We start from the raw sequence: 19,150 nt of genomic DNA on the forward strand, positions 1-19,150 counted from the left end.
TGAATGAACAGGAGGGAGACAGACAGAATAAATGAAAATATGATTGACTTCTTACCTCGGCCCGGCTCACACATGGTTCTGAGCATTTAATAAACAGGTTGACACTCTGAGTTCCCCTCATTAGGGGAACACGGAGACCTGGACTATCATAAATCAGAAAGCCAGGTTATCAAAGCTTGTGATCTTTAACTGTGTCAGGGCGCCCTCCTGTCTGCTCAAAAGGAGGCAGCAACCTGCAAGCTGCAAAGAATTAGCCGCTGTGCCATGATTTAACACACACGCCCCCGGAGGAGGCGGGAGGCTGGGCCGGGCAGGGAAAGGTTGCCCAGGTACCCAGCACAAGTACAGCTGTCTTGGGAGTGCATGGTATTCGGGAGATAATGATAAACCAAGAAAAAGACCTAACGTGTTTGCTGAGGCTGGCAGTGATCAGGGGAAATTGAGGCGAATGCTAGGATTTCCAGGCTGGATGGGGGCATTGGAAGTCCTTCATTCCTGTGGTTTACCAGCCTGGCTTCATGTCAGAATCTAACAGAAAATGGGTAATTTCTAAGAAAGACACATCTCTCCTAGAGGCCTCAAATTGCGTTCAAGAGAAATGAATACATTTGTCCACAAAAAGCTTTACAAGCAAATGTTCATAGCAACTTTATTCATAACAGCGCCAAACTGGAACCAACCCAAGTATCCCTCAGCAGAAGAATGGATAAACACACTGTGGTATGTCCATACAGTGGAGTACTATTCAGTAATGAAAGAAATGAACTCCCAATACATGCGACATGAGTGGATCACATAGACCAAATGCTGAGTGAAAGAAGCCAGGCACAGGAAAGCAGACACCAATCTATGGCAATGGAAGTCAATAGAACAGTGGTAGGATAGGGGGAACCCAATTTGAGGAATTTTCTGGGGAAATCGAAATATTCTACATTTTAATCTGGATGATGGTTATGGGACTGAATACATTTACAAAAAGTCATTAATCAGTACATCTACTATTTGAATATTTTACTATATGTAAATTACATCCCAATAAAGTACTGGAAAAACAAGCACACAAATGAATGAATACAGACCTTAGGGCCTTTGTACATGTTATTCCCTTTGCCAGGAGTATTCCCCCTCCAATATTTATGAGACTGGCCCCATAATATCATTCAGGTCTTCACTAAATGTTCACATGTTCAAAGAACTCAGCCATTCACTGTTACATTGCTGGTTTTTTTTTTTTTCATTTGTCTACATATTCCTCATCATGCTCAGAAATTACCTTGTATATGTGTTTATTGTCTGCTTCCTCTTCTAGCCCCATCACCATGAGACTGTGAGCTCCTAGAGAAGGCCTTACCCATCATATTGACTACTTGTGCTGTGTTTCTGTTTACCCCTTTCCACCTGCTACCCACCATTCTATGTCCTACTGTCAGCTCAGAACCACCTTGTTGGAATACATCAGCATCCCTCCTCACTTTCTGGCTTCTGGTTGAGTTTTGGCCAGTGGGAAATCCTAGTAGGAGACTGAAAGGAAAGGGAAGTGAGGCATTAGAGTGTCATCTCTACTCCAGGAGGTCACTACAAGCTGGCTGTCTCTCTAGACTAGTGGTTCTGAACTGGGGCCTATATTAGCCCCAAAGGACATTTGGCAAAGTCTGGAGGGTGCTGCAGGCCTTCCAGGTATAGAGGCCAGGGATCCTGCTAATGCAAAGAATCCTACAGTGCATAGAAACCTCCCCCCAACACAGAAGGATCTAACTCTGAATATCAACAATCAACAGTGATGAAGTTAGGGAAATCTTTTTTTTTTTTTGAAGTGAAGTGAAAGTTTATTTATTGACTTATTTGTGTATATTTTTATTGGAATTAGATTTGCCAATATATAGTATAACACCCAGTGCTCATCCCATCAAGTGCCCCCCTCAGTGCCCGTCACCCAGTCACCCCATCCCCCCACTCACCTCCCCTTCTCTACCCCCTTGTTCGTCTCCCAGAGCAAGGAGTCTCTCATGTCCTGTCACCCTCTACTGACTTTTCCCACTCATTTGGGAAATCTTTTCTCAATAAAGGTCCCAGCTCTCCTAAGGAGGTCCTTCCTCAAAGCTATCTCCCTCAAATTCAGATGATATGCGTAACATTCTCCCATTCCTTCAGGTCTACAGGTTGGAAAAACCCGTGTTGCTAGCTTGCAGGTCCCACACTGTCCCTTTATGCTTCTCTAATATCCTGCCTACATCCTAGTCTGAGCACCTTTATGAAACTCCTTAAAGTAACCTAACCAGAGTTGATTCTTCTGTTTCCTGATGGAACCCTGACAAATACAACATTTCATCCCCGGCAGCCATATGTCCAATAAATAGCAATAAGTATCTGCTAAATTAATTAATTCATAAATGATTAATTAATTAAATGATTAAGAAGCTCTCCCCAGGAGATTCGGATTTAGAAGTCAAAGCTAAATCTTAGAATTTATAACCTTTCAGAGATATCCCAGGCAATCCTACAACAATGCCTTTATGTATTAGTGCAAAAATAGGCCCAAGGAGGGGAAAGTACTCTTTGGGATCACATTGTTGTGAGGAGTAGACTGTGGTCCAGTAAGTACCTGGTCTGGGCTGTTAGTTTGTTACTGTTAGTTTGTTACTTTCCTTAAATTGTGTTTTTTCCAGAACATTTGCGATGCCTTTGGGCATAATGCAGATTCTGACATCCAGATCTCCTGGATGTCGAGGAGAAACATTTAATCTGTGAGGTTCTAAGTCATCTTCACATGGTTCTGAATGTACAGGGATGAAGAGACAGCTCCACAGAGGGGACAGCAGCCTGAGGACAGATATTTCTGGCTCAGTCCCAGATACTGCCACATTCAAGCTCCCTGACCAATTAAGATTCAGTTCCCTCACCTGGAAAATGAAGATGATAATGCTCACCGCTCAGGTTTGTCCTGAGCCAATGCCTAGATAGCACATGGTCAAGTGCTGGGCAAGGAGTGCCATTTCAGACAGTGAGTGGTCAAGGCTAAGGTGTGATCCACTCCAATTTTCTATAGTTTGTGCTCTAGAGTTCTCAGAGTTCTCAATGGGACTGAAAAAGGACAACTTGAATTTAAAAAAAATAAGAGAGTCAGTCCTCTATATTCTCGGCTAAAACGTAGAATGTAGGAAAGCCAGTCCCAAGCCCCCAAGACTCAAATTATAGGTTTAAATTGCTTACCACAGCTTTAAACCTGCCTGTGAAAAATATCCACATTCTTTTGTGAGCTTAAGAGAACAAGGCTTCCTCTAGGTTTCCTCAAAAGAGTAGAATTAGGATCTCATGTTTGCTCTTCTCTCTTTACACTCAGATTAGAGTCTTTAACACCAGAGAACTATCAGATTTTCCCCTCAGAGTGAATGGACTGGAGAAAAAAAGGAAAAAAGAAAGCTTCTTCTGTCCCTCCATAATGTGGGCTTGGACTTTGAAGACTTGGACGTTGACTAGTCTAAGGAAAAACAAAAATGTGTGCTTCTAAATGCCTTGTAATTTAGACTTAAGGAAGGACCAAAGGGATGGTGAGGATAAGGGTATATCCTCTTTAGTGGAGACTTAAATACAGTACTTTCTAACTCTGAGACTCAAGATTTTCATCTATAAAATGGGGAAACAGGGATCCCTGGTTTGGCCCAGGGCACGATCCTGGAGACCCAGGATCAAATCCCATGTCAGGCTCCCGGTGCATGGAGCCTGCTTCTCCCTCTGCCTGTGTCTCTGCCTCTCTCTCTCTCTCTCTCTCTCTCTCTCTCTCTCTCACTGTGTGCCTATCATAAATAAATAAAATAAAATAATTTAAAAAAATAAAAATAAAAAAATAAAATGGGGAAACAGCAGTACCTACTTCAGGAGGCCAAGGTAAGGACAGACTTATGAAATTGTAGTAATTATTTACCACCTATCAGCAAGTTTGTAGGCAACCTTCAGTTAACACTCTACATTGTTGTACATTGTCCTCAGGGAAAATCCCTTTAATTTTTTCTTCCAATTATTCAATATTGTTTATTATAGAAAACTTAGGCAGTATATAAAAGAACGATAAAGAAAGCAAGAGTTACATGACACTGCCCCACCCAGCATCCTAAGATAGTTACCATTAACATTAGGGTAGTGCTTTTCATGCATCTCTTTATCCATTTTAAGCTGTTTTTAAAATCCGGCCTGCTGTTGGGATCAGCTATGATCTGCACATTTTAATCCGACTATAGCACTTTGGACTGTATGGATACATAAATGACTTGAACTTTCTAGGCCTTGGAACCTTAACCTATAAAATGGTATATTCATTCTCTAGGGCTGCTGGAACAGATTTCACAAACTGAGTGGCTTAAAGGAAGAGAAATCTATTTTCTCTGCACCCCAGAGGATTGAGCCCTAAATCAAGGTATCAGTGGGAATGTTCCTTCTGGAGGTTCTGAAGGAGAAGGCGCTCATGCCTTCCTCCTAGCTTCTGGTGACTGCCACCAATCCTTGGAGTCCTTTGGCTGTAGACACATCACTTGAATCTCTGCCTCCTCCTCTCATGACCTTCGCCCCCATGTCTGTTCTCTTCTTATGAAGGGCCCTTTGTCATTAGATGTAGGGCCTACCCTGATAATTCAAGATGATCTTATGTCAAGATCCCCTACCTTAATTATATCTGCAAGACTCTTTTTCCAAATAAGCTCACATGTAGACTACCTCTTAGGGGGCCATGCTTTAACTCACTACAAATGAGAATAAGAATACTTGCCTCCTGGGGTAACTGTGATAAGTTGAATAGGATCATGTTTATGCAGTTCTTGGCACATGATAATGATCAATAAATGCTGTGTATTAATAATCCTATCTGAAGGGCATTGTTTTTCCTCCTTCTTTCTGGAGGAATAAAATAAGATATAAATAAACAAACCTAAATGAATAATTTTGAGGTGCAAGTGGGTGCCAAAAAGGTGGTTTTCTCTGATTCTCTGTGAGCTCTCTCTACTGTCTTAAAGAAGAGACTTTTGATGTATTTATGCCCTGATTTTTTTTCTCTCTCTTTTCCCTGGGGCCTCTCTCTTCTTTCTGGCTTTCCTTCCTCTAGACATAGCTCAGCAGGCTTGGCCATTTTATTGGAAAACACAAAGCTTCAGAAGGCATAGATTCAACCAAATCAATTAGGTGAATTACATTTTATTTAGAGTGAAAAATCCACCATTCATTTCAACATGTAGCTTTTCATGCTTCTGTGACATTGAGGTTGAATAGAAATCCTTTATAGCTTCATTATTTTAAAGCATAGAGTTGTTCTGATTTTTTTTTTAACTTGACAGATGAAAATCAAGACCGATGAAAATGCTGAACGAGGAAGCTATTGCTCACTTCACAAAAAGATTTGTCCTTGACCAGATGATGCTCCTAGTGCATTTCTGGCAACTTGATTTATAAGAGGTGGATAATAATAGAGCAAGAAAAACAATGGAGTGGGAATGCAGAGCAATGAGTTTTATTCTGGGCTGCATTATCTTTTAGCTGTGTGGCATCATGTGCTAATGTGACCTCTCTGTGTCTTGATTTTGCTACTGTAAAATGAAGGAGAGTTGGAAGAGGTGGCTGCCTACGTGCCTCCCAGCTCTGACCCTTTTAGAGCTCATCCACCAAATGCCAACATTTCTCCATTCACCCTTCTAAAGATTTAACTTCAATCCCTTAACCACTGGCCAACAGAACTTTGGAGATGAATTCAACAACTCTTCTACAGGTGAGACACATAATGGCATTTGTTGACTTGGAAACTTCCATGATTTTTCATCCAAGAACAGGGAGTTCTGAAGCAAATGAGTGTGACAGGAAATAAGCTACCACACACAGGAAGCTGAACAACTGTCTCAAAACAATACACTCACACAGGTCCCAAGGCTGTGTGTCCACTTGTCCAGTGGCAGGATCCGAGATGACGTCCGAGAGTGAGATGGCGAGAAGAACTTTTGTGAACAGAAGGCTTGGCTTTCCCCATGAAGAAAAAGTAGCTCAGACCACATTTTACCATTTCTGTCCCTCCTACCACATCTTATACAGGATTGGTGCTTGGCTATAGCTCACTGACTCACTGAGTGTCAACTGTTCAGGAGGAACAAGGGACAGGTTCTTTCCCAGAGAACATTGACCATGGGTAGGAATCTTCATGAACTCAGGTGGTAGGAGAAAATGTGGACAGGGAGTGACTCCATTGTAGATCTGGCTGGGCAGCTGCTCTAGCTTCCCATGTCCATTCAATCCACTATTCTCCACTTGCCTCTTCCTTTTGGGCCTTAATTTTTTCATGGTCACCATCCCCTCCTCTTTCTCTTTCTCCTCCTCCTCTCCCTCCACATACCCCCCTTCTTCTCCTCCTCTCTTTATCTCTCTTCTCTTCCTCTTCCTTTTCTTCTCCTTCCTTCTCCTCCTCATCATCTTCATTGTCTCCATCATTATCATCATCATTACGTTCATCATCGTCATCATCACCCTCAACATTGTCATAGCTGCCATTTTTCAATGTTTACTGTATATCTGACAGTATGCTAAATACTTTACATTCACTTTCTCATAACCATCACAACAATCTTAAGGATGTCTTGTTTGCACCCCCTTTGCCCCTGCCCTGCAAATAGATCCTGAGATTTGGATACAAATAGTTTATTTGGGAGGTGATCCAAGGAAGCATGGGGAGGGAAGAAGAGACAGGAAAGAAAGGAGAAATAAAGGTGAGTGGTCAATGCTGAGGGTATCTGGGATACAGTCAAGCTGCAGACTCCTGAGGGGCTGTGAGAACACATGAGGGAGTAGAATCTTTATCCATCACATGTCATTATTTATTGGTTGAGGCTACTCCTGAGGATATTACCACCTGGCAAGTCTGATCTGCCCCCTCCTGAGCTGAGCACAGGTCAGCAGTCAGAGAAAGCCCTTGGACAGAGGGATGAACATCAGTATTTTTGGAACTGAGCCATAAGTGGCTTGGATAGGGTAGGTGGGGGTGAGGAGACATGGGCAGGACACCAACAGCATCCACGATGCCATTATTATTCCAGTGTTGGAGATGAGGAAAATGAAGTTTAGAGAGGTGAAGTAACTGACCCAGATCACAGAATCCTAAGTGGGTAGAGTTGGGATTTGAACCTGGGTCTGCAGATGACAGAGCCTGAGCTATTAACTCCATGCTCCCATCCACTAAAGGTGAGGGTTAGCTCTAAGCTGCCCTCTACCCACAGCTCACTCCTCTCAAATATCTCGTGATGAGTCCCAGAACATGGAAGGGGCAGTTTTGAACACGGAGATGGGACCCCAGGCAATCATGAAGTTTCCACCTTCCACATCAGTTGGCTGCATAGTCCTCTCAGACACCTCTCAGTTAATGAGGTTTGAGGCTCTGCAATTTGAAGAAGTCACTCCAAAACTCTGAGCCTCAGTGTCCTCACCTGGATTGTGGGAGAAATAATAAGATGGGTACCCTCCGCAGAAGCTGGTGGCCAGAATTCAAGGACATCATGCACAAGAGGAGGATAGTGCAGCCTCTGGCAAATAAGAGCCTGGTAGCTGTTAGCTTATTATTTCTATCAAATATTACTAATTATTATAATTACCCGGGCCTTTGGTCTTCCACCTACCATATACTGTTTCCAAAATGAAAATCAATGAGTGGGAAATATCAGAAAGGGAGACAGAACATGAGAGACTCCTAACTCTGGGAAACGAACAAGGAGTGGTAGAAAGGGAGGTGGGCGGGGGGTGGGGGTGACTGGGTGACGGGCACTGAGGGGGGCACTTGTTGGGATGAGCACTGGGTGTTATTCTATATGTTGGCAAATTGAACACCAATAAAAAAATAAAATAAAATAAAATAAAATAAAATAAAATAAAATAAAATAAAATAAAAATCAAGACATTACCCTGGACAGAGTCTAACAAGAAAAGATGACAGAGAAAATAAGGCAAATTCAATCTCCAGTCTTTCCAACACAGTCTACCAGGTCAGGCAGCTACAACCACCACTGTGTACGCATATTTAATGGAATGGAAGACGGTGTCTGTAGAGGCCTACAGGTGTCTAGCCAGGCCTGGACTGAGACACTCTTCTTTAAGTTGCCCAGATTCAAAGTTTGACTTTCTATGATCCTACTTCTTTCCTTATCCCTCACAGTCTGTTTGCAACCCAGCAGCAGCTAGAGTAGTTCTGAAAGAAAGAAAGAAAGAAAGAAAGAAAGAAAGAAAGAAAGAAAAAAAGATCATCTCATGCCTCTGTGGGAAATATGAGAAAGGGAGACAGAACATAAAGACTCCTAACTCTGGGAAACGAACTAGGGGTGGTGGAAGGGGAGGAGGGCGGGGGGTGGGGGTGAATGGGTGACGGGCACTGAGGGGGGCACTTGATGGGATGAGCACTGGGTGTTATTCTGTAAGTTGGCAAATTGAATCCCAATAAAAAATAAATTTATTATAAAAAAATAAAATAAAATTGAACTATGCTTTTTCCCTTCCTCTTAGAGAAAGGCAAAGCCTTGACAGTGGCCACAGAGGCCCCATAATGCATAGTCTGGACATGCCCTCCTTTGATCTCTCTGCCTCCACTCTGAGCACTCTCCTGTCGCTCCTCCACAGATGCCTTTGGTGATTCTGAGGCTATTGTGCATGCTCGGGGCATTTCCACTGGCTGTTCCCTCCATGGCCATGTGGCTCACTTCACTGCTTTCCTCAAGTCTTTGTCAAATGTCACATTCTTTAGAAGGACTTCCCCAACTACATCATTTAAATTATAACAATCTCGAATCCCTACCCCATTGCTGAGACTCAACCCTCCTGTCTTTATTGACCTCTGACAGATTATATTTCTTTGTTACCTATTTATTACTTCACAGTATACGGTTTGTCTCCCTCCTATAAAACAGTGGTTATCAACCATGAGTGACTTGGTTGGTTAGATAACCCCCTAGACATTTAGCAACATCTGGAGATATTTTTTAGGTTGCCGTGATTGGGGAGGGGTGCTCCTGCCTTCTAGAGGGTTGAGGTCAGAGATGCTGCTGAACACCTTACAATGCACAGAACAGCCCCTACCACAGCAAATTCTCTAGCTCGAAATGTCAGTAGCCCTGAGGTTGAAGAACTGTGCCACAGAATGAAGCTTCACAAAGACAGGGCTTTGGGGCATTTTTTTTTCCTTTATTGCTAGATCTTGACCTCTAGAACAGTATCTGGCACATAGCAGTCATTTAATAGATATTTAGAGGATAAAGAATGCCTAGAAATGGTCCCTAGGGTGAAGACTTTCAGATTCATTGATATCTCAAAATTCCTCTTCAAACCAGCAGCAGAACAAAAATACACAGACACTGGCCAGACCACAAGAAACAGCCAGGTCCTTGTTTGGAAAAGGAATCATTTTCACCGGAAAGAAAGAAAGATGTCCCTCTGACAGCCCCACCCGGAACTCGCACATTGTGTTCTAAGTTTAACACATCTTGTGTTCTCTCTGCTGAAACCCTTGGCCCCAGCCCATAATATCCCTGAATCCAGGAAACCATTATGAGTGATCAGGGTCAAAGGTTGCTCCTATTGTAACCCACTTCCTCCATCAGAGTTTTAAATTTGGAAAACGTTCTTATTGCTATTGTGTGGAATGGCAGGTCCCAGATAACCTCAGAATGATTTTTATTTGTCTACCATGACCCACCACCACTAAAAAAAAAAAAAAAAAAAGTTAAAAAAAATTGCAGAGCAGGAGGGGGCTTTCCTCAGAACATAATGTTAGTAGACAAGGAATCAGATAAGAGCAGGCTGATATTTTCAGCCTTTAACTGAATAAAAGGAAGGAGAAGTTGTCAGATTCCCAGAGGGACCCCTAAATGAAATTCCATTTCTTTTTTTAAAATGACCAGAATAGGAAAAAGATTAAAACCCTAAAAGAGTATCAATTTTAGGTGACAGTAAGTGCTTAAAACTTTTAAGGAGATTATTCTAATACCCTTGGAAATTTCTGCAATGTTCCACCCACCTTTTACATGAAGAGTAGTCATGGTACCCACAGATATATCCTGCCTTAAAACTCTAGGGCATCAGAGAAATCTCTGGATTTGGCCAGGAAGAGAAGAGGAGAGAAAGGGAAGGTGATGAGAGATGACAAATCTCAGAATTACATACGGTAATTAGATGGCAAGAGGAGGTTGTGTTGGTCAACAGTGTAAAACAATGGGACACGTGGCCATTTTGGAGGAGACTGCATGCAAGAGGAAGAAGGAGGTAGAAGGTCTTTGATGTACTTGCAAGGTCAGAAAAAGTTACTCCAGTCAATTCAGCAAATACTCATGGAGCCCCACTCTGTCTAGAGTTTGGTGTTAAGGCTGGCAGTACAAAGACAGGAAGTACAAATGTATGATGCCAAATGCACGGGCATTGGCCTGGGCTTAAATTCTCTCACTGCCACTTACTTGCTATAGGAGCCTGAGCAGGTTGACTTAATTCCATGCAGAATTGGTTTCCCCATCTGTAAAATAGGATTGAAAACAGTAGTTACCTACTTCATGGGGTTGCTGTGGGGATGCTATTTGGCAAAGTGCCTAGCACGTGGGACACTAGTCAACAATAAATGTCACTAGAGTCAGAAGTAAGACAAGGTCCTTTCCCTTAAATTGCTCATAATCTAGCAGGGCATCATAATCAAAAGAACAATCAACATTTATCTTGCATTCACTGTCTGCCAGTTAGTTTCTATACATATGCTTTACAAATATTATTTCATTGAATCCCATTTAACCTGTGATAGATAAGTGCTGTTCAATAATGCCTGGTTCTTCTCCTATTAGGGCAATTGCACTTCCCAGGTATCTTGCATTTGGGTTGGGCCATGTCACTAATTCTGGTCAATTGAGTATGGGAGAAAATTATACCTATTCCTGCCTGTCTGGAGCATTTAATTGCCAGTGCATGACCCAAATGCAAACAATCTTCCCCGTGCCACCAGGAGAAGTGCCACTCCAGTTGGTAAGACCTTGGTCACCATTGGGATTGAGCCCCAGTTACCCACACTTGTCCACTAACATATCCTATACCCTATACTGGCTGCCTTCCCGTCCTTCTCATTTTGTCACTTTCCTGAAATCATTTCCCTGCTGCCCCCCTCCCCATCTTCCGGTAATCAAATTCCAGTTGTTGGAGGATTACCTACTCTGAAACAGCAATAGTAATCCATTTGATCTTGCAAATCCCATTTAGAATTATTTAAAGATGAGCTAAACTCACTATCCGTTCAGCAAAGTAGGTGTTGACCCTACTCATTATTCCAACTTATCTTGTAATATCTTATGTTTTTGTAAATGTTCTTGGGTTATTACTCTTGGTCCAAGGATGAGGATGATAGCAGACGATGTGCAAAGAACATGTAGCATGAATAAAAAAATAAGCTTTGTTGTTTGATATCTAAGTCCATTGAGAATTAGAGACTGGTAATTATTAGAGCATGATATTGCTATCTTGACTCTTATAGAACTCTATACCATAAATATCATTCTCATCCCCACTCCAAAGGCAGGGAACTTGAGTACAGAAAGGTTATGTAATCTGCCTGATTTCCAGGTCTCAGACCTGACAGTTGTTGGGAGTCAAATTCACACCCACTTCTAAGTCTCAAGTTCATGCTCAAAACCATTATACCATATATATATAAAGAAATGTAAGTAAGCAAAGATGTCTAAGAGATCAGAGAACCCTAAACAGCTTGAAAAATCTGTTGACAGCATAGCAAGTTAGAAAGCCTACCCAAGGAAAACCATACCTTCTCCTGAGAATTAAAACCTTCAGTCGCCTAAAACAGACTGCCCCCACATATACCTCTGTGGATAAAATCACCAGGCATAGCATCCAGAACCAAGAAGATAGTACACATCAGTCTGTGAACATAAGGGTAGGAGAAAGATATAAGTGGAGCAAAGGTCGTATTTCTTGCCTCCCAGCACCACCCTGCAACCATACAGGGCAGATGGGGAGAGTCTGTGCTCACTGAAGTTGGGTAAGCCCCCCTTCCTCATCTCCTTCTCCTGACTGTTCAGACTGATATCATCTGTATCATCTCTTCCAAGAAAAAAAATGGCAGCCACAGAAAGCTACTAGTCCAGCTTCCTGGATTAGATGATTATTACACGATGATTACACAAGAGATGTGATGTGCTCAATAACTGGGCCATTAAAAGGGAACATGAAAGAAGGACACATAAGCAAGTCATAGAGGGACCAAGGTACCCAGTGGCCAGAGTAAATTCTTTCTCGTGTCTAAAACAGGCAGGTCTTCATAAGTTTGGAGGACCTCACGCTAAAGGAAAATCTTTAAAACTCAGGGAAGACAACAAGATTTCCTACCTAGCATCCTCTATCTTGTCATCCTTACAGACTATAGCAGATTTCTTGATGCTTTGCCCCCATCCCCTCACTGCTTGGGGTTTCCACACTTGCCAGAGACCTCTTCCTGTAAGCCAGGGCCAGGCCAGCAGGCAGGAAATGAGGCTGACTATGTCTTTGCACGTCCCTCAGAATGAGCGGCTCCTGAAATTTTATAGCCTAGGCACCTTGCTCCCCTCACCCTAGTCCTAGGTGTGTCTTCCTGTCTAGGGCTTTCTCTACCTGAAGGAATGAGTCCAGCTTTGTACAGAACAGACCGGAAGTGCTAAGGAGCTGATGAACCCGGAGTAGACCTCAACCAATGACAAATGTAAGATAAAGGGTAAATAACTGTGCTTCCCTGCTTTTCATGTGGGACAGTTCTGAAGTGTGCTCCACATCATCTCCCAGAAGCTCCTAGTGTAAGCCTGCTGGACACAAGAAATAAAAATATAGTGAGCCCAGTTAGCTTTCAATTTTAGATAGGCAATGAATAATAGTATAGGAATGTTGTATGGGACATACATACACTAAAAAATGAGTTGTTGTTTTTCTGACATTCATATGTAACTAGATGTCTTTTATCTGGCAACCCTACCTCAGGGCTGTAACTTTCTTATTAATATACTCTTTTCATTTCCTTATTTCCCTACCAGGGCTTCCTGGGAATTGCCTCCCAATTAAACAATCTGTCCTCAAATCGTAGTTACTTCTGGAAAAACCCAACCTAAGACAGAGACTTTAAGCCACTAAGGGTAAAGGTGTGAGAGTTCCTCCATCAAATACCCTCTGCAATTTATCTAGGCAAGAGCTGAATTCATCACCAGGTCACCAAAGTGGGTGTTGATCCAACTCATTCTTTCATCTGACATTGAAATTCTTCTATTCTCTGGACAGTGGGAAAAGGAATCTCACTTCTCAGCTTCACCAGTAGGTCTCAGGAGTAAGAAAACGTCATTGTGACTCATCAGACCCCTCCTTCATTACTGGTCCCAAGCTCCCCACCTTTCAGGGAATATTCCACAGGAAAAGACACCAATGGATCGAAGTCAACGAGGCGGTGTAGAGATCTATGCCCAGTTTCTACTCTAGATGAAGACCAAATTACATAATAAAGAGAAGCACCAGAATTCCATCCTAGGTTCTGTGTGACATCATGTGAGGGCCAAGTACATAGGCTCTGCGCTCTGAGATTGAGTGGAAGACTTCATTTGCTACTTCTTGAGCAGGTGACTTCACCTTGCTGAGCCTCAGTTTCCCCATCTGTCAAACAGCACACAGGATAGTCGGAAGCATTCGGGGACGTGACGTAGACAAGATCATTGTTGACTGTGATCACGGCGATTATCGTGCTACCCTGGTGTCGAATTTGTTTTGTACAACTGTAGGCCATCACAGCCTAAGGGTTCTGTTTCCCCAGCAGAAATTGGAAGCAATGCCTATAATGTGTCAAAGGATTTAAAATCACTTCTCCTGGGAGCTCCTGGTTGGCTCAATCAGAAGAGCATGTGACTCTTGATGTCAGGGTTAAGAGTTCGAGCTCCACAGTGGACTGTAGAGATTACTTAAATAAATAAAAATCTTTAAGAATAATAAAATAAAATCACTTCTCCTGGGGTGAGGCTGTGGCTCTGAATGTTTTGTATAGGGTTCTCCTTGGAAAGAAGTCCCAACACCAGGAGAAACAGTGAACATCTAGCAATTCATGCAACAGTGTTTACTGAGCCTGTTGCCAAGCTATGGGTGTCTTTAGATGGAAATAGGTTCCTCAACTAGTGCCCACCGAGGCTAATTCACTCATTTTCCCACCTGCTTATTCCCTGTGGGCATTTGGATTTGGAACTTCTCATCCAACACTGTAATGTTTTTTTTTTTCCAATATATTTTTTTCTTCTTTTCCAATATCTTTTATACTATATTTTCCCCTCAAATCCTTAAATAATACAGGGATGATGTTTCATAGTTTTGTGTAGCCCTGGTATCCTTTATAAACCCAATGGGAGTCCATGTTCTGTAGTTCAAAGACATAGCTAAAAGGCAATTTCTGTGTGTACAATGGATTCCTACATGGGATGAATTGCACTCTTCCTTCTAGTAAATAGAAGGGAATCCTGATTTTTGAACAACCAAAACCAATCAAGGGATCTGTCTTGTCCCAACTCTCTGTAAGAAAGAATCTTAAAACTGCAAAGCTAATCTTCATGCAAATAATCTCAGATCAGTTGTTTGTTTGTTTGTTTTTTCTTTTTAAATCCATCCTAATAATAGATCACCTTTTTAGTATCAGGTTACTCCTAAATTATGGCAAAGTAAGGCTTTCAACTCCCAGTGGCTTTTTGCTTTCAGTTTTTTTGTTTTTGTTTTTAACCAAATCACATCTTGCTTGGCAAAGACTTTTTATTTTTATTTCCTTGATTCATAGGTCCTTAATGAAAGCAAAATTCAAACTTACATCGGTCTTGTATGAATTAGGGACCGTGTAAACAGTACTTAACAGTTCTAATTGAAGGTCAGTAAATCCCCAAGAGATTAAATGAATCCTGCAGGGAGCCGTGTAAATCTCCCTCCCTTTTATGGCAGACCAGTCAAGCCCCCAGCCTGCTTTGTGCAAGGCTTAATAAACATGGTATGCATCTAATCAAAACCATTTTGCACCCAAAGGGGTTAGGGGCGTAAATCACAATTACTCTTGGCACTAAACCCTTGGCCCAAAGAGGCCCAATGTTGCCAAATACCATCAGAAGTGGACTTCTAGGACTTAGATGTCTGGCATGGGTTTCCAGGTCTGAGTGTCCAGCCTGCTTCTCAGCAGGAGAATCCAGATGAGGACATAAAATCTGAGAATTTCAAATGACCCCCTTCCTCTCTCTCTCTGCTTTCTATATACTCTTTGACAGCTATTGCTTGATATAAAAAAATTTTTTTAATTCTCCTCATTCTAATATTCAGATGGAGATGCTAAGACACCCTTCTTGACACTCCTGAGTTTAATTTCACTTTCACTTTGGGTTACTTTTAGTGTCAACACCTAGATCTGCCCTTGAAATACCATGATTCCATTTATCATGTCCAAATGTGCACCACTTTAAAAGAAAATTATAGTGCACCTGGGTGGCTCAGTCGGTTAAGTGTCCGCCTTCAGCTCAGGTCATGATTTGCGGGGTCCTGGGATGGAACCCCACATCGGGCTCTCTGCTTAGCGAGGCGTCTGCTTCTCCTTCTCCCTCTCCTTCTACTCCTCCCCTCTGTTTGTGCTCTCTCTCTCACTCTCTCTCTTTCATAAATAAATAAATAAATAAATAAATAAATAAATAAATAAAATAAAAATCTTTAAAAAAAATAAAAGAAGATCATATAAAGTCCCCAGAACCTGGCTGAAAGGAACCCAAACAAAGAGCAAAATTAAAGTCAAGCATGCAGGAAGAGTGCCTTTGGACTTGCATCTGAATGTTCAAGATGAGGACAAATTTATTCCCCAGCAAAGCTGTACTGTAAGTTGGCATTGTGGATGAGGAGATGAATGAATGAAATCATAAGAACAAAAGGTAGTCTGTGATCTTGAGGACTGGAGCAACAGGGCAAGACACTTTTCAAGATTTCCCCCAAAATGCAGAGTAAGTGCTATCCTGGATCCATTGTATCTATTAAATCTGATCCTTGGATCACACATCTCAAGTAGACATTATTCTCTTTATTTCACACATAACAAAACTGAGTGAGAAACCTGGTGTTTACCCTGAGCTTACCTAAAACCCTGGGATTACCCTAACTCAGACAGACCATCCTCTGTCCTTTAGACACAGTGCTTCTTAGAGAATAGGACCAGGAAAATACTCAGGTCATCTCCAGAAAGAGTCATACAAAAGGGAAGTGACATCCAAACTCCCAAGGAATAGTTTTACAAAGACAGAGAGTAAAGCTAAGAAAGAAAATTCTGGAATATGACTAGTTCAAAGATGTCACTCATCAGAATTCTGGATCCTTCACAAAGTTTGCTCCAAGGGCCACTGCAAATCACACTGGCTCTTAGAATGACACTTGTATGTCATCCTGAATGCAGCCATTAACTGGGGCATCAGCTGGATGCTCTTACCCTATATGGTGAGTTGTTGCCCTACTCATGGTCTCTCTGGCCATACAGAGTAGTAGTTCTCTAACTCCCCCTCTTCATGTCTAATCTATAAGTTGCCTAAGATATTCTTAAGTGGCTTCCCATGTGTCTTCTCTCCTTCACACAAATTGTCTTGAATGGCCTTGGAGGTCACTGGCAACAGCTTCTTCCCTCAATATTTTGGAAGCTCACTGGCAGGTATGGCCATGTCTTTCCTTCTATCCTTTTCTTTCCCCTTTCCGCCTTCAACTCTTTTGGAGCATCTTGCCTTTGAATCTTTTACTGGTGCATTAATTAAGCATTCTGAGTCTTATGGATAAAGCACTCTCAGGCCATCTTAAGGAGATGGGAGTTTATTGTAAGATGAATGGAAACTTTACAGTTCCCAACAGAAACCTAACAGAACTCTGATTTTAGCCAAGTAGCCACTCCATCTCCATCTCCAGATACGGAAGCTGCTGAGTCTAAGTTAATAAGCATCTTCTATTATCCAGGGAGAGAATGTTATCTAAACTGGTCCAATCTAACTGACTGGAAGGAGCATTTTGTGCCTGAGCATAGAGCAGTTTCTTCTCTCTCAATGTCTACTACCACCAGGTAGGATCAAGGAAGCCTGTTGACTTAAAGCTGTTGTTTACCATGTTGTGATAACAAGTAGAGCCAGTCAGCCTAAGGATGAAGCCACAGATGAAGATGAAAGAGTGAAGAATGACCCCAAGTTTTTGCATCAGTAGAGACATTAGAGACATCATTGAACTGTTCATGGACAGTTAGTTCATTGAACTAATCCATGCCTGAATCCACCCTACCTCTGGACCCCCACAACATACTATATACTTTAATTATTATCTGTTTCAATCTGAATTTTCTGTTCTTCCCAGCCAAAAGCATCCTAACTGATGCGTAACAACATTTAAATTCAGAACTGAGAACTGAGATGGATTTCACAGCTCAAGAACAGATCATTCTCTGCTTCTTCCCCACTCAGAACCTGCCTACTCCATTCCTCTTCCTCAAGGGCCCACTCTTTCCGGGTGTTTCCCTCCAAACTTAGTCTGTAATGAGCCACTTCATCAGCCCTGGCTGGCCTATGCTTGGGTCACCATCAGATGCCCATCTGTGTCAGAGACTGCCAGTTACCCCCCAATTACCATCCCTCCACTCTTCCTTGAGTAACAGAATCCATAAAGTCTAACTGGCCACATGGCTACCTAAGACTGTTTTTCGATTTCCCTTGACTCTAATCTATGACCATGTGACTAAGTTCTGTCCAATAGGAAGTCAACAGAAGCAATGGATCTTATCCTTAAGTGGATGACTCCGTCTTCCATGTCCCCTTTCTCTCACCACATTGAACAAAATGCAAATTTTATGGCAGGAACTGGAACAGTCACGTTGGTTCCCAAAGGTTAATACAGAGAAATAAGCTAGAAGGAATTTGGGACGGAGACTCCATCACTGTGAGATAATCGTACCAAATGGACTACTTATGCTTAGTTCTCATCTTTTTTTTTTTTTTAGATTTTATTTATTTATTCATGAGACACAGAGAGAGAGAGAGAGAGAGAGAGAGAGACTGGGAGAGGCAGAGACATAGGCAGAGGGAGAAGCAGGCTCCACGCAGGGAGCCTGACGTGGGACTCGATCCCGGGTCTCCAGGATCAGGCCCTGAGCCGAAGGTGGCAATAAACCACTGAGCCACCCGGGCTGCCCCTTAGTTCTCATCTTAAGAGAAAAAACTTTTTGGTTCTCTTGGGTCGCTAGGGGATTGCTCTGTGTTGTAGCCACTATACCATATCTAATTAAAACACCACCTCCAACTGATGAGGAGCCTACCCCTGTCTGAGGAGCAGCCTATGCTCACAGAGGGCTGCAGGAAGAGCAACTTCAAGGATAGGATGGATATTGAGTGCTATTAATCCAGTTGACTTACCTGATCCTGGATGAACCTATCTTTCTTGCTCTGATTTCATCCTATTTTTCTTTGCTCCTGTTGAACTCTTTTCCAAGCCATGGGGGGGTTTCCTCTTCTGTTTTCCTATCCCTCCTGCTAATTCATAACTATGCTCTTTCTTTGACTGCCATGAACACCCTTTCCATTCTGTCCTGGTAACCCAAAGAAGGCCTGTCTCCCATGGAGCCCAGTCTCTGGAGTCAGAAAACCAGGTAAACGTGTTGTGCATCTCTATTCACTCCTTCATCAAACTCCAACTGAGGAGACGACTGTGCATTATAAATGTTCAGTAAACATCTTCAAAATTCTATTCTCATCCTCACCTGTCTCAGGACCCTCCATTCAGCGGTTAGCTATACCCTGGAAACATCCTCTCTCTCTTTCCCCTTCTTAAACATTAATCCTTGAAACTCCACCTTTACAGGTTTTCTGGCTTCTTCCACTCCCTAAACTCGAGATTTTTGTTCTGGAGACATAGAAGCCTCTGTGACTCTTTCCCAACTTTTCCCCCAGCCCATTTTGTCCATTACCCAGATTCTCCACAACAAAGGCAAGCCCAGGGTTTAACCTGGGAAGGGAGAAGTGAACCTTATGAACAGCCCTGCACTGATGATTGTTGTCCCTTATTGGTATTTGACTTAGATTGGGGTTCTCCGAGGCAGAGAAGGGCACGCAGAGGGGTCCCTGGG

At 42.4% G+C, this 19,150-nt stretch overlaps 1 long non-coding RNA gene across 3 annotated transcripts; it reads right to left on the reverse strand.

The window, feature by feature from the left end:
- Positions 1-1,151: 1,151 nt before the first annotated feature.
- LOC140619355 (uncharacterized) lies at positions 1,152-13,518 on the reverse strand. 3 transcript variants are annotated; one of them, XR_012019238.1, is made up of 5 exons: positions 13,402-13,518; positions 12,640-12,827; positions 11,798-11,912; positions 10,455-10,510; positions 1,152-1,521 (listed from the first exon to the last, which is right to left on the reverse strand). It is a non-coding gene; the product is annotated as an uncharacterized lncRNA (long non-coding RNA). The 3 variants fall into 3 exon arrangements; XR_012019237.1 differs by having other exon boundaries at positions 12,640-12,824; positions 13,402-13,512; XR_012019239.1 differs by having other exon boundaries at positions 13,312-13,416.
- Positions 13,519-19,150: the final 5,632 nt, after the last annotated feature.

This window comes from Canis lupus, chromosome 27 (assembly GCF_048164855.1).
Source record: "Canis lupus baileyi chromosome 27, mCanLup2.hap1, whole genome shotgun sequence".
Lineage (NCBI taxonomy): Eukaryota > Metazoa > Chordata > Mammalia > Carnivora > Canidae > Canis > Canis lupus.